At 38.2% G+C, this 14,204-nt stretch overlaps 1 pseudogene; it reads left to right on the plus strand.

Moving 5' to 3' along the window:
* Positions 1–8,615: 8,615 nt before the first annotated feature.
* Positions 8,616–13,653, plus strand: LOC147459705 (uncharacterized; annotated as a pseudogene).
* Positions 13,654–14,204: the final 551 nt, after the last annotated feature.

Genomic DNA, 14,204 nt, shown 5'->3' on the forward strand with positions numbered 1-14,204 from the left:
CCCTTCCTCCGCCATAGCTCCCACTCAATTCAAGGAATCCTTTCCTTGAGATAATTTAGCTACGAGCAAACCTTGCTCTGATACCAGTTGTTAGGAAATAAGACGTAGCTAAATAGATAATTGAGTAGATTACTTAATGGAGAGAGACAGATTTATATACACGAGATTATAGAGTAGAGAGAGAGAGAGAGAGAGAGAGAGAGAGAGAGTACACACGATATACGTGGTTCACCCAATGTGGGCTACGTCCACGGGAAAGCAGCCACTCAATGGCTTTAGTACTTCAAAACAAGAAGTAGTTTACAAAGGGATTATACCCTTAATGGAGCTCCCGCCTTGCTTCACTCTCACCACCTCACACTCACCTTGTTGCATCAACTTCACACTACAGGAATGTGTGTAGAAATGGCCTCCTTTTATAGGCCAAAAGGGCTGCCCTCTCTTATGAGAGACAGCCATGTGTAGCCGCCCTTGTGCGAATAAGTCCAAATCGGACCCTCCAATCCGCCCATATGTGGCCGCCCTTGAGAAGACAAGGCCGCTTTTGAATTCGGCCACCGGCCACCGGCCATTGACTTCCGACCACCGGCCAGTTACCAGCCACCGGCCAACCGGCTCGTTGTTTTCCGACCACTTTCCGGCCGCCGTCCGGCCATAATATTCCGGCGAAAAAGAATATTCCCGAGGCCTTTAAAGTTGCCCCTGATTCTTGTCCGTGAAAATTTTGGTTCTGATGAGTGATTTTCCTTCACGCACAATGGCTTCTCCTCATAATGGGGGCCTTACAAATGTGAGCTTTTACCACAGAAAATTACAAGGGTAAATCAGGCTCCATACTTAACACTCCCTCCTTTCTTTGGGTGACCCCCTCTTCTAGCACTAGCTTGCACTTGATTGGACCTCCTCAAGCTTGGCCGATCACATGCTTAGTGCATATTAAGCAACAAGGGTAGCCCTGGGACAAGTGTCCCCCTTTCCCCTTTGAGAGAGAGGACTTGATAAATGCATAAATAATTAATTAAATTAACTAAATTAGGATCCCTTGGGAGGCCAACCAATAGGCTTTGGGAACACTATGAGGGCAACATGAAGAGGAGCTTGAAAAGTGTCCTAGTTGCTTTCTTTGTACCAAGCTTGCCTTGTGTGAGGGTGTGTCTGTTCTCTCTCTAGCTCTTACAAAGAGGGCTCTCCCCCTCATGAGTAGGGATGTGCTTTGAATTTTTGAAAACCTTAACCCCTCAAGTACCTTAGTCATGAAACACCTTAGCACCTTAGTCATTAAGCACCTTAAAAACCTTAGTCAGCCGTGCACGACAAGCACTTTAGTCATCAAGCAGGACAAGCACCTCAAGCACCTTAGTCAGCAAGCACGACAAAAACCTCAAGCACCTTAGTCGGCAAGCACGACAAGCACCTCAAGCTTGGGCCGAGTTCTCACCTCAAGCACAGTCCTAGCTTGCCTAAGGTCAAGGGACTTTTAACACTAACCTTTGGAGGTCTTTAATGAAGCTAACCGTAACGTCGTTATGCTCCATTAGCTAACCTTTCTCTTTGACATACCATCTCTCATTTGGACCCCTTTACCATTGGCCCTGTGTTGAGATAGATCTATAAGCACATGTCTATATTTTAACCCTTGTTCCCGTTTATTCTCCCACAATAAATGATCAGTTTAATATTAAAAACTCATTTGGTTTGGTTAGATATTAGATTTTATGACAACAGGCCCATTCTCATTGGTGTAGAGAGTATATTTCAAAAGCATCTGTGACCCTAAGGGGCCCTTTTGGGGTTCATATTTTCCCTGATGGAGACAAACAATGAGGTCAAATATTACATGATTCTGAGGATGGTAATGGAAAGCCTAAATTTAGGCCACAATGCGTGATTTTGCAAAACCTTTGAAAATGGAGCAATCAGAATCTCTCTCTCTCTCTCTCTCTCTCACACACACACACACACACACAAATACACACACACACACACACACAAACACACACACACACACACACACACAGACACACACACACACACACACACACACAAGCTTTCACAGGACAAAAAAGCTTAGCTGATGATTATTTTAGGAGCCCTTCATCTACATCTTTATTATGCCGCCCATTACATGATCACACAAACAGTTGTCACAGTAGAAGCAAGTGTTTGGACGCTCAACCAAAGGTATGATACGAGTCGCCAAGGCTACCCCATACTCTCGAGTGCGGTGAGTACAATTAGAATATCCTCTTAGTTGATGACCATAACTACAGTATAATAAAATTTTATGAGGAGGTAGAAACTCAGCTAGCAGATATAGCCGATCTGAAAAACCAGGATTTATTGAATGCTCGATGTAATAATACTTTGGCCCTAGGCCCACTACTTCAGTAACCATCGCCAATCGAATATTGTTCTTGAAATGTTCACGACCCCAAAGGGTCACTCGTGTCACTCGGTCCTGATAGTCCACCACTTTGTTTGGGAAATAGAGGTTCCTAACTGCGAAAATAGATGAAGTTCATAACGGAGTAATGTTGCTCGACGTATAGATTCATTTGACATAAAGATATGTGCAGTTGCTATGAAAAAACCTGGTCATGATTGTATGCCATAATTTACTAAATACACCAAGGAAGAAAAATAGTTGAAGACTGCTAACTCTGGAAATGATACTCTGGACTTGGGTTTTATATTTGACCAACCATCTAGAATAAACCAATTTCTGACTCCTAATTGGAAATAGGAAAGTGTACCCGAAATGGATTATACTCTCACATTGTAGATCAGGGCCTTTTTTACACTAAGTGGATTTCTAAAGCTTAAAGTAGGGCTGGGATGACAGGTGTAAATACCTACTGTGTATGTATATCTGAGGCCTGATAAAGCTTACTCACTACGAGTCTAAAGACCGGGCTTTGACTATGGGAATTGATGCTATCTAATTTTACCTTGTGGTGAGGTTGACTATCGGACCGGGATTTACATTTAACTTAAACAAAATAGTTGAAGACTGCTAACTCTAGAAATGATACTCGGGACTCGGGTTTTATATATGACCAACCATCTAGAATAAACCCATTTTTTGACTCCTAAGCCAAACTGGAAATAGGAAAGTGTACCCGAAATCGATTATACTCTCACATTGTAGATCGTGTTTTTTTACAGTAGTGGAGTGCTAAAGCTTAATGTAGGGCTGGGATAGCAATTGTAAATACCTATTGTGTATGTATATCCGAGGCCTGATACAGTTTACTCGCTACGAGTCTAAAGACCGGGCTTTGACTATGGGAATTGATGCTAGCTAATTTTACCTTGTGGTGAGGTGGACTGTCTGACTGGGATTTACATTTAACTTAAACACTCTCTGTTCATAGTACTAATCTTTACTCTGTAGCGTGGTATTATTCACTGCATTGAGGCCTTCTTGTCTTTGCTGCACGCCACCTCTTAGGTACTGGGGTGTGGGTCTACTACCGACTATAGTATGAAGATATGGCGGATCTCGCCAGTAAGCCTTCGGATCTTGGGCTGTGCCCGGGGCCGTCACTTTTTAGAATGTGTATGCTATCACGTGAGTTAACCGGAGAGGATTATTAAAAGATCAAAATGTATACATACAAAGAGGGGTGGGGGTTTTTTAAATAGGCACGTAGTGTAAATATAGTATGTATATTGAGGTATTATTAATAACCTCTTGAACGCACGTGATATAAGAAGCTTTTGATAAGTGACCGCCCCGGGGGGCTGTGAGGGATCCCGTGGTATTTGGCCTGTGCTGGTATCCTCGATTGTGGGTTAAACCTATCCAACTCAGGTGTCGTGTCTTCTGCAGAGGAGCATCAACTGGTATAAATAGGCTCATAAGGTGAGTAATCATACTCACTTAGCTGCGTGCTCTGTTATCACCTCTCTCTGTGTGTTAGTTCAAAACTGTGTGTATTTATCTACTGGCTGTTGTGGCTCAACATGCCGAAAAAATTGGAGAAAGCTATTGTGGAGGCATCGTCGTCTCCTAATCGCAGATTAACAGAAATCTGTTTTTTTGATTCTTGAATATATAAAAAGGAAGTCTGAGCTGGGTAAAGTGGCTGTAGCTCCTCGTTTCGGTGGAATATATTTGAATGTAGAAATTAAACAGTGTTCTAATCTGTCTGCTTGTTTAAAATACCTGGTTCGAAAAATAGATTTCTTTCTTGATAAGAATCAATGGGTATTTTACTTGAGGCTTACTTGTGACAGTTGTGCGGTAAGGATCCGCTAAAAATACGAGTTCTCCGAGGAATAAGTAATGGGGTAAATAATGTCTGGTCTTAAAAAAACTGTTTTTTAATTTAGATTATATCCTATGGTAAGAAAAACGGCCTGGTTTTGAACTTTGGTTGATAAATGACTGTACTAATTGCTATATGGCATGGTGAATAAATGGAATTTAGTAGCTCTATGTTTTTTTTTTGACTTCTCAAAAGGAAAGTGAGTACTGAAGAAGTGGATACTTTTGGGCTAAGGTGGATACGTCAGGGCTGAAAATAGCCGGAACTTCTTAAAAAAGTTAAACCTATAAACAAATGAACTGGAACGTTGGTTTACTTGGTAAGTTGGAATACAAAACTAATTATAGTACACTTTGTATTGTAACAGATCCTGGACTGTTTTTTTAAGACTAGATGTCTATGTTACTGATTCAACAAAATGTGGTTTCAGAAATTACTAAATTCTTCAAATGTGTAGCCATAGCTTCAGATTTTTTGTAGGAGATAAATGGCAGCATATATCGGATTATGGTAGATAACTGATTTCAAACTTACTTGAATTTTTTTTCTCAAGCTGATAAGATATATCGGGCAAGGTGTAATACTATAGGTCTATGGTATTTTGGGTTGAGGACACACCCCAGACAAATTTGTGTTATAGCTAGGTTACTTATTTCTTCGGCTAAAGAGGTCGTTGTATACTGTTTTCAGAAGGTGTGTCCCTGTCTTCTTATATTCTATAGGTAGTTATGGCATCCCATAACCTAGTGTGGAAGTAAATATTGTTTTTTTCAGATTGACTAGACCTTTTTTACTGGATTACATCACCTACTAGAAAGATTGATCTTTTTTGCAAACGCCTATCTTACTAAATCGGCAAATACGTGTTTTGAAGTCACCTAATACTGGCTTCGGATATGTTACCTTACCCTTTGGTATTTTTGTAGAAAATGAGATGCATCACAGACTATATATGGTAGTGAAAATCTGTTGTCAAATTAATTTGATCTTTTTACATCACATACTAGGATGTTTTAGTGAAAAGTTTCTGTTAGATGATCACTAAATCAGCATATGTCTAAATTCTGTTGGCCATGGTTGATTTGAACCTCGGCTATTCGATTAATTATGCTAGCCTTCATCGGCTCGCTTCTTAGTATCACTCAAGTAGATAGGATCTGGTCTTTTCCTACAATCTTGAAGTATATATATACAACTAAAAGCTTCTAATTAATTGAAAAAAGTGCTCGATACTATGAGGAAAGTTCCCTGTTTTTCCTTTAGCTGGTCCGGGCTGTTCCTCATATGTTATTTCTGCCTCGGTGAGGTGGCTCAAGTTTTTGAGTCATCGATAGTGTTATGGTAAGAAATATAGTGTATAGCTGACTTGTACTACATTATGTCAGACATGACACAATAACATAGTTTTTTCTTGATAAAAGGAAGTGTAATTTTTTTTTGGTGGAGCTCGGGTTTGTAAATTGGTAAATTCTTAGTATTTTAGCTTGTTTACTAAAGGATTTTTTTTGAAGTAGGTTCTGTTCAAAAAGATGTTTCTTTAGGCTTCATATTATAAGGAAGAGATGGTCCGTAACAAACTAAGATCTGGCTCGAGATTTCTTGAGCCCACCACTATAGAGGAAATTTTTCTCCAAAGAAGAGGTTAATAGAAGTAAATATGTATATTCAAGAATTAACCAGATATAAGGGCTGCTCTATGTGGTTTTCACTCTCCTTTTTTTAAAATTGGCAAAAAATCCGAGATTTTAAAAAAAAAAAAAACATAATCAAGTTAAGAACTTTATGTTTTTTTTATGGTGACATGGATAACAACTGGGATGCCCAGCATCACCTGCATACAGTCACGTGCTAACGAACTGTTTTCTTGTGGCTATGGGTGCAGGTGAGGGCTACCTTCCTTGATTAAAACGTTCTCTTCTTAACAAATGGTGGATCTCTTATTGTAATGCAAAATTTCCCAGACTTTGATTTTTCGGATTCTTGAGCTATATTCTGTTATCTTCATTACCTTGTACAAAATTTATTTTCAACTGCAAATAGATTATTGTACAAATCCATTGTACTTTTCTAGAATTGTTGTTCTGTGAATAGTTAGTGTTCGTTTGCGTATATATATATAGATTTAGAATTGCTACACACACACACACACACACACACACACACACATGTAAAAGTACCATTGCTTGGTTTTGTCTAGACACTTCACTTAGATAGGAATCTCCACTCCTTTCATGGGATGTCCTCCTTAATTTGGTAGTTGGCCTTGGGCTTTTAGTCCTCATAAAATTCTCATCTTAGGTTGGTTAAAAGGCTATGTTTTTTTTGCAATACTATGCAAAGCATGCTTGAACTTAGTGGTTAATGGTAGTTACATCCGTTGAATGTTTGGATTAACAGCTTGTCTGTGTCATCTCTCTGACATGGGTTTGCGCCACTGATTACTGTCTCACTTGCAAATTTTTACACCTTCTGGCTTGATAAAAATCGCACATTAATGATGTTTTGGCTCATGGTTAAGTCTATTTTTGTACTAGCCATCTTGGTACTATATTTTTTAGGGTTATGTCAAACTTTCTCTATCCATGCTTTATGTTTCTGTAAAACTGGTGGGTTTAAAAATTTAGGGTGGTGTACTTAACCCTTGAAAATTAGATGGCGGTTTTGTATTACTAAACACCAAGGGGTGACTGATTGTTTGTTGTTGACTGCATACCGTGGTGTTAATTTTTTTTTTCTAAAACTCGAACTCATACCAAGCTACTAGTGTGGTGTTACCTTTGATATTGTAGTTTTAACATAAGGATAACTTGACTAGATTGGCATATTAATTGTGGTATGGTAGATTCCATATAGGATTTGGCTTTGCCTAGCCATGTTGGCTACCTTAAAGCTATCAATGGTAATTTTTTTGGTTAAAAAGCTATGGATTCGTAGACGTTTTTTGACTTATGGTACTTGGAAAAACAAGACAAAAGTTAGGTTAAAATTTTTGGCAATATAATTTGAAAAATGTAAAAAAGTAATCTTTGGATTGCTTGGGGGATTATGAAACTTGGATTAGAAGGGGTAGTGGCCTTTTGATCAAGAACCATATGTATGCTATTACCTAAAATTTTAAAAAATGGGGCTAGATAGAAACCATACCTATAAATACTTCCATAATTAAAAAAGCTTCTCAAAACAATAGAGAACTGGAATACATGAACACTTCGGACAGTAGTTTTAAGTTGAGAAATTGTAAGTTGGACATGGATAACAACTGATATAGTCCATTGACACCTGTAAAACACATCCAAGGCTAACATATTTGTTGTCTTGTTTGGATGGATGCAGGTGAGGACTCTATCCTTTTTTTTTTAGCTTGAACCAAATGTCTGCCCATGACTTCACTCGCTCCTACTACTGTTTGGGAATTAATTCTTTGATCCGTTATTGTATTTTTACATTAGAACAAGATCTCATTCTTATAGCCATGTACAAAGATAATTAAGATTGAGTTGTTTTTACATTAGAACAAGATCTCATTCTTATAGCCATGTACAAAGATAATTAAGACTGAGTTGTTTTGTACTAATCATTATCACTTTTCTAAAGCTAGCTGTCTTTTGAGCGTAAAAGTTCATTTATGTCTTATTAAATAAGTAAAAAGGTACACACACAACCACACAATAACACATGACACACATACAATCATGCATACACACACACACACACACACACACACACACACACACACACTGGTTGTAATACACACACATAAACAAACGTTGGCATATGACACACACTGACATACACATACACATACACAAACACAAATGCAAACACAAACACAAACACACATGAAACACACACACACACACACACTTTTGCATACACACACAAAAACACACAGTTCTCATGACACACATACAATCATGCATACACAGACACAAACCCAAACACAAACACAAACACACTTGCATACACACACACACAATCACATATACACTTGCTATAGTACACACACACTAACAAACATGCATTGGCATATGATACACATTTACACAAACACAAACACACATACAAACACACTTGCATACACACACAAACTCAAACACAAAAAAAGTGGCAGACATTAACACATAGATTGACATAGAAGTGCAGAGATATACATATGTCAAAGTGATCTTGTATTATTTTCCTTCCCGTGAGCATTGTGATGCTGTATGTAAGCAAGTATAGAATGGGGATTTTTTTTTTAATTTGCATTTCAACGCCATTATGCCACCGAAATGTTGGCGTTTCTATTTGTAGTGTGTTTTCTAAGACTGCTTTTGCTATTTATGATTTTATTTGATAGTGATTATGGTTCGTACACTATCTAAACATGGCAGGGCAGGTATCTCTCAAAGTAGGTTCAAATATACTAACCTATTTGTGGTCGTTTTTTTTTTTTTGTCACTCAATACACTAAGCTAGTTGTGGCCTTGTTTTTTTTTTCTTTTAGGAGTAGGATACACACTAAGGTCTGGCACTACAGGACATAGGGCCAATGCAAAATCTTCCATTGCTTCTTCTAATGTCCATTATAAAGAGGGTTTATTGCATGTACCAATTGAAGATGAATAATGGGTGATGTACATGAGGAAGATGAGCTCATAGACATTCATGCTACACAAGGTGGGGAGGTGGCTCAAAGTGTGTCTAACGCAACAACAATTGTTGCTAAACCTGTCGATCATCCTACAATTTTTGAAAAGGATGTTCATGGTCTCATATTGAAGGATATTGTAGAAGTTTTTATTTTAATGAGAGGTAGGGAACCTCCTTGCATTCCTCTCTACAGATTGATGGAAAACGAAGCCAGTAGAGCGGATAGTTCAGGCACTGAGGGTTTAGTGAGAAGGTTTGAGATGTATGGATACAGTGTGCTTGGAGCTCCATTTCTTGTGCCATTTAAGAAGCATGGGCATGATCAACATCATGTCTCCGGACAAAGAAGAATGGGGTCCTACTTGGGAGAAATTTTCTGATGATTTTGATAATTCCCTTCCTCTTGTGTGGGAAGACTTAAGCGAAAAATATATATTGTTTGGGATGGCAATCACCGCTTGAAAACTTGGATGCGCTTAATAAAAACACGTAAGTGATGTGTTCTTTGTTTCATATAAGGCTATATTGTCTCATGCTATGCTATATAATTTACCCTTTTGTTGTTTTAGAATTTTCAATGATAAGGTGGAGACATTGTTCTATCATGTGTAAGTTTGTCAATGTTGATCGAAGTGCCAAGGGAGAGCTTATGCTAGCTCTGTGCTCTCAAAATGAGTAAGCTCATTCCTTGTTCTTTATGATATTACTATTAATATGTACATGTCATTATCTTGCTCTTTTCCTTGCCAAATCCTTATGTGTTTGTCACTTTGTGGTTTAGGATTGGTAGAACCATTGTAAGCACAAGTTTGGGTTAGGAGATCTTCTTGTTCCAAAAACTAGCCATGGCAAGCAAATATCCTCTAATGAAAGACTTTCCCTAAGATTGGATTCAATGGATAGAGGTAGAGCTTTCTTGTGAGAAGAAGGCATCCAAAGGGGGTTGGTACAACGCTCTGCTCTTTTATTGGCAATGCTCATATGGAAGGTATACTTTTTAACTCCAAAGTATACTTTATATGTTATTTCTAATGCTAGGTATAATTTTTAAAATCTTACTTTTTTTTCTCTTTGCTCTTTAAGAGGAAGAGTTTGATATGTTTCGTATCAAAGAGATGCAAGAGATCAATGATCCATCAATTTCAATGCCAAAAAAGGAAATGGTTGCTCATGGAAGAGTAGAAAAAATATTCAAAGAAAAAGCTTATAAGGTAAACACTTTCTCTATTGACCATTCATGTTTGAATTTCTAAAAACTGTAAGTTGATAAGGCTTGAATGTCATTTGGTGCAAATGCAACATAGATTTTGACCATTTCCAACCCCGCCAATGGACAAGTGTTCTTATCTTTATTATTTGACTTCAATTGGGTAAGAGAAAAGGACCAGGTGGGCCTTATAAGAACAAGGTTAACTCCTTGGCAACTTCTAAAATACCACCCAGAAGGTAATAATCCTTTGCTAAATAATGTACATGAAATCATTGAATGTATGGGTTATTTATTTGGCTTCTTCATAGCAAAAAAGAAATATTGCACTCTCTGATGCATTGCCATGTAGATGACTTTGCTTGTAAGCGTTATATTAGTGCCATGAAATCTAGAATGTATTTGCGTAAAGAATGGTATTGGGGAAGTATCTTGAAGTAGTGCTTAAGGACCAAAGGGAAAATGATTGATGAGCTGCTAGAGGGTTTTGAAGCATGGTTTCATCATCAGTTAAGGGAGGACATTGATAAAGCTTTATGGAGCTTTGGAGTAAGCTCCACACAAAAGAGTCGGAGAAAAAAATCCTACACATTAGAAAATTTCGGAGGTCATTTGGAGGGCCTTGTAAGAAATTGTATTTCTCTCTCTAGAAACTTTTTTTAAAATGCACTTGCACCTTGTGAGTACGTCCAAAAGGACAACCAGACACTCTGAAAAGTAGATTTATATTCCCAATCGTCCTTGAAAACGGTCACTTTTTTATTTAATGCGAGCGTCTTTTTCAGGAGGCAGGTGCGGCGTATTCAATGCAGCTTACGTCATCACTGAAAGTTGAAAAGTCACAAACTATAAAATAGTGATAGATTTTGAGGATTTTGACACCACCAATGCATCCGGAACGCCAAATTACCTTAAAAACGAATGTCTACTTGTCTCATTCCGACATTCGGAGAGGCAAAAAATGTCAAAAAACCCCCAAAAATGGGCTTTTTACTAAAGGCGCGCGAGGAGGCATTCTAAAATTTTAGAATGCCTCTCTGCGCGCCGTTAGTACAAAGCCCATTTTTGGGGGTTTTTGGACACTTATTTTTCTGAAAAGCCCTTTTTTAGAGGTTTTTGGACATTTTCCTCTCAAAAAGCTCCCTAAAAAAAAGAAAAAAGGGCCCTTTTACTAACGGCGCGCGAGGAGGCATTCCAAAATTTTGGAATGCCCTCTCGCGCGCCGTTAGTACAAAGCTTTTTTTAGTGATTTTTGGACACTTATCTTTCCAAAAAGCCCCTTTTTAGAGGTTTTTGGACATTTTCCTCTCAAAAAGCTCCCTAAAAAGAGGAACAAAGGGCCTTTTTACTAACGGCGCGCGAGGAGGCATTCCAAAATTTTGGAATGCCCCCTCGCGCGCCGTTAGTACAAAGCTCTTTTTAGTGATTTTTGGACACTTATCTTTCCAAAAAGCCCCTTTTTAGAGGTTTTTGGACATTTTCTCCTCAAAAAGCTCCCTAAAAAGAGGGAAAAAGGACCTTTTTACTAACGGCGCGCGAGGAGGCATTCCAAAATTTTGAAATGCCCCTTCGCGCGCCGTTAGTAAAATGTTCTTTTAGGGGTGTTTGACATTTTTGGCCTCTTTGGATGTCTAAGCGAGGCAATTGGACATTCATTTCTAGGAGATATGTGTGTTCCGGACGCATTGGCAGTATCAAAAGTTGCAAAATCTTCCACCACTTGATAGTTTTGTGACTTTTTGAGTTCTAGTGATGACGTATCCCGTATCAAATGCACCGCATCTACCTTCTGAAAAAGGTGCTCGCATTAAATAAAAGAGAGTGCTCGTCTTCAAGGACCACTAGATTATTAAATGAGGAGAGGGACACCTTTTATATTTTTGTTAATATCAATCTATTTTTCTACGTAACATAGGCTCTTCTCTCATTGGAGGAGCTTATTTTCCTCTCTCTACCAAAAGGCCCTCCAAAAGACCTCCGAAATCTCTTAATGGCTCATGGAATCTTCGAGGAGAGTTTTATTCAGGTAATACAATTGATATCCTGTTTCGCACTTAGAGTTTTTATAATAAATAAATCACAAGCTAAAGGAGCTCAAAAAAAGTTAGATGCACTTTACATCTATTTAGATGGCCAATTCAGCTTTACGATCAATTTTTGTTGGAGAAGCTGCCAGTTGCTGTTGAAAGTTGAAGGGACCTCTCTTTTAAGGAGTGTATGTATCCCCTATGGTTGAGAGATCATGGTTTTCTTCATTGGGAAATTGAGTATTGACCTTGGTAGCTAGATTATCATCGAGGCATCTACCCACACAACAAAGTATAAAAAGTACAAAAATGGTAAAGTGCTCATATTTTTTTGACTAAGCCTGTGAGTGAAACACATATTTTTTTACTTTAGAGCACATTCTTGAAAGAAATAAAGAGGTTATTCAGGAGATTGGCTTGGCTTCCAATAAAGATACCTCTTCAAAAAAAGCAGACACTAGTACAATCTCCTCTAGAAAGAAACAATTGGAATTTGTTAATTCCAAGAAGCCCAAGAAGTTCCCCAAAAAGAACAAAAAAGGTGCTCAAGGTTCCACATGTAAACTTGCTTGTAAAGATATCTAACTGTCACTTTCTGTCTACTCAACAAGTCTTGATGAAATATTTTATTTTCCTATTATGCAGTGCCCTCTACAAATGTGACCTTTATTGGCAACATGACACATGTTTACAAAATTTCTCTCAATGATGAGGAATGGTAAATACATGTGAGAAGAAAGGTTGACTATGTGGTGTGTGTTGTGAATGTTTGAAATACATGTGTTTGATTGTATGCAGGATGTTGTATTTTCTACATTTAGCCAATGGTGATGGGGAAAAGAGCAATGAAGTGGCCTCTCTTTTGTTTGCGGATTTTGCAACATATTTTAAAGTTGAGCAATTTTAGAGAATGAGGTGTGCATTCTTCACAAGCTTAATGTGCTTGGCTCTTATCTATTTTTCAGCTCTACTCTATGACAAATTTAAAAAAATTTACAATGCATAATATGCAGGTCCCTCCATGGAATCAATTTTCTCAAAGATTGAGTAAGAAAGTGGACATAATAGCTTTTAAGTATGTGGAAGACAATGGGTGGTACATCACCCTAAGATCCACTGATCATTTTGGCATTGTGTCTGGCCATGCCATTGAGATGGGATTCAAAGTAATGCACACCATTTTTATTTTGATCCCCGATGGTTATGTGCGAAAGGCCATTGAGATTGAGAGAATAAGTAAAGTTATTTGGTAATTGAAAAATAATGGTCGTAGTTTTCTTGAAGATTCTTAAATTAGATCACACTCTAATTGTAATTTGTAGGTGGAAACACAATTGCCAGGATTGTTTTATCATAAGGGTCAACGTCCTATATCTACGACTGCTGACAAGATGGAGAGAGTGTGAAGAACAACTCTTCTGATGCCAAATCCGGGATACTTGTGGAGCATGGTGATGGAGACATTGGAGGATGCGCTCTTAGAGGTGTTGTCGAGCGTAGCCTTGACTTCTTTTGATAAGAAGATATGCAGACTACTATGTCTTATAAAACTATGTTACACAAAGTAAATATGCGGATGTTTCTTTTCTTTTCAGTTGGATCATGCAGGCATTTTTTTGGGAATACACCTCCATCATTGATATCTTTTTTTGATGTGGTGGCTTGGGCTATGTCTACACTGAGTTGTCTAGACAGTGCCTTTGCGTGGTTGGTGATCCACAAGTCTTTCAACAACATCTTGCACGCTAAAAGAATTGATTTGTAAGTGCTATTTCCAACATTTGATGCAAATAGTGATGAGGAGACCGACTAGCAACAATATGAGCCCGAATCACATTGTCCTTGATTGAAATCTACATTGGTGTTGTCTATGGTGTTTTCTAGACCATGATATGTATGGGACCACGTATGACTATGGTGTTTGGGTGACACTTTTTTGGTTTGATCGAAGACATGTTTTTGGTGTTGATCTTGTTTGTCAATGCAATCATGGTTTCATGTTTATTATTCTAAACAGAAGTTAGGTGAGAGCTTTGGATTGGAGTGCACAATGATATACCAACACAT

The sequence above is a fragment of the Adiantum capillus-veneris genome, chromosome 4 (genome assembly GCF_014529385.1).
Source record: "Adiantum capillus-veneris isolate H3 chromosome 4, ASM1452938v2, whole genome shotgun sequence".
Lineage (NCBI taxonomy): Eukaryota > Viridiplantae > Streptophyta > Polypodiopsida > Polypodiales > Pteridaceae > Adiantum > Adiantum capillus-veneris.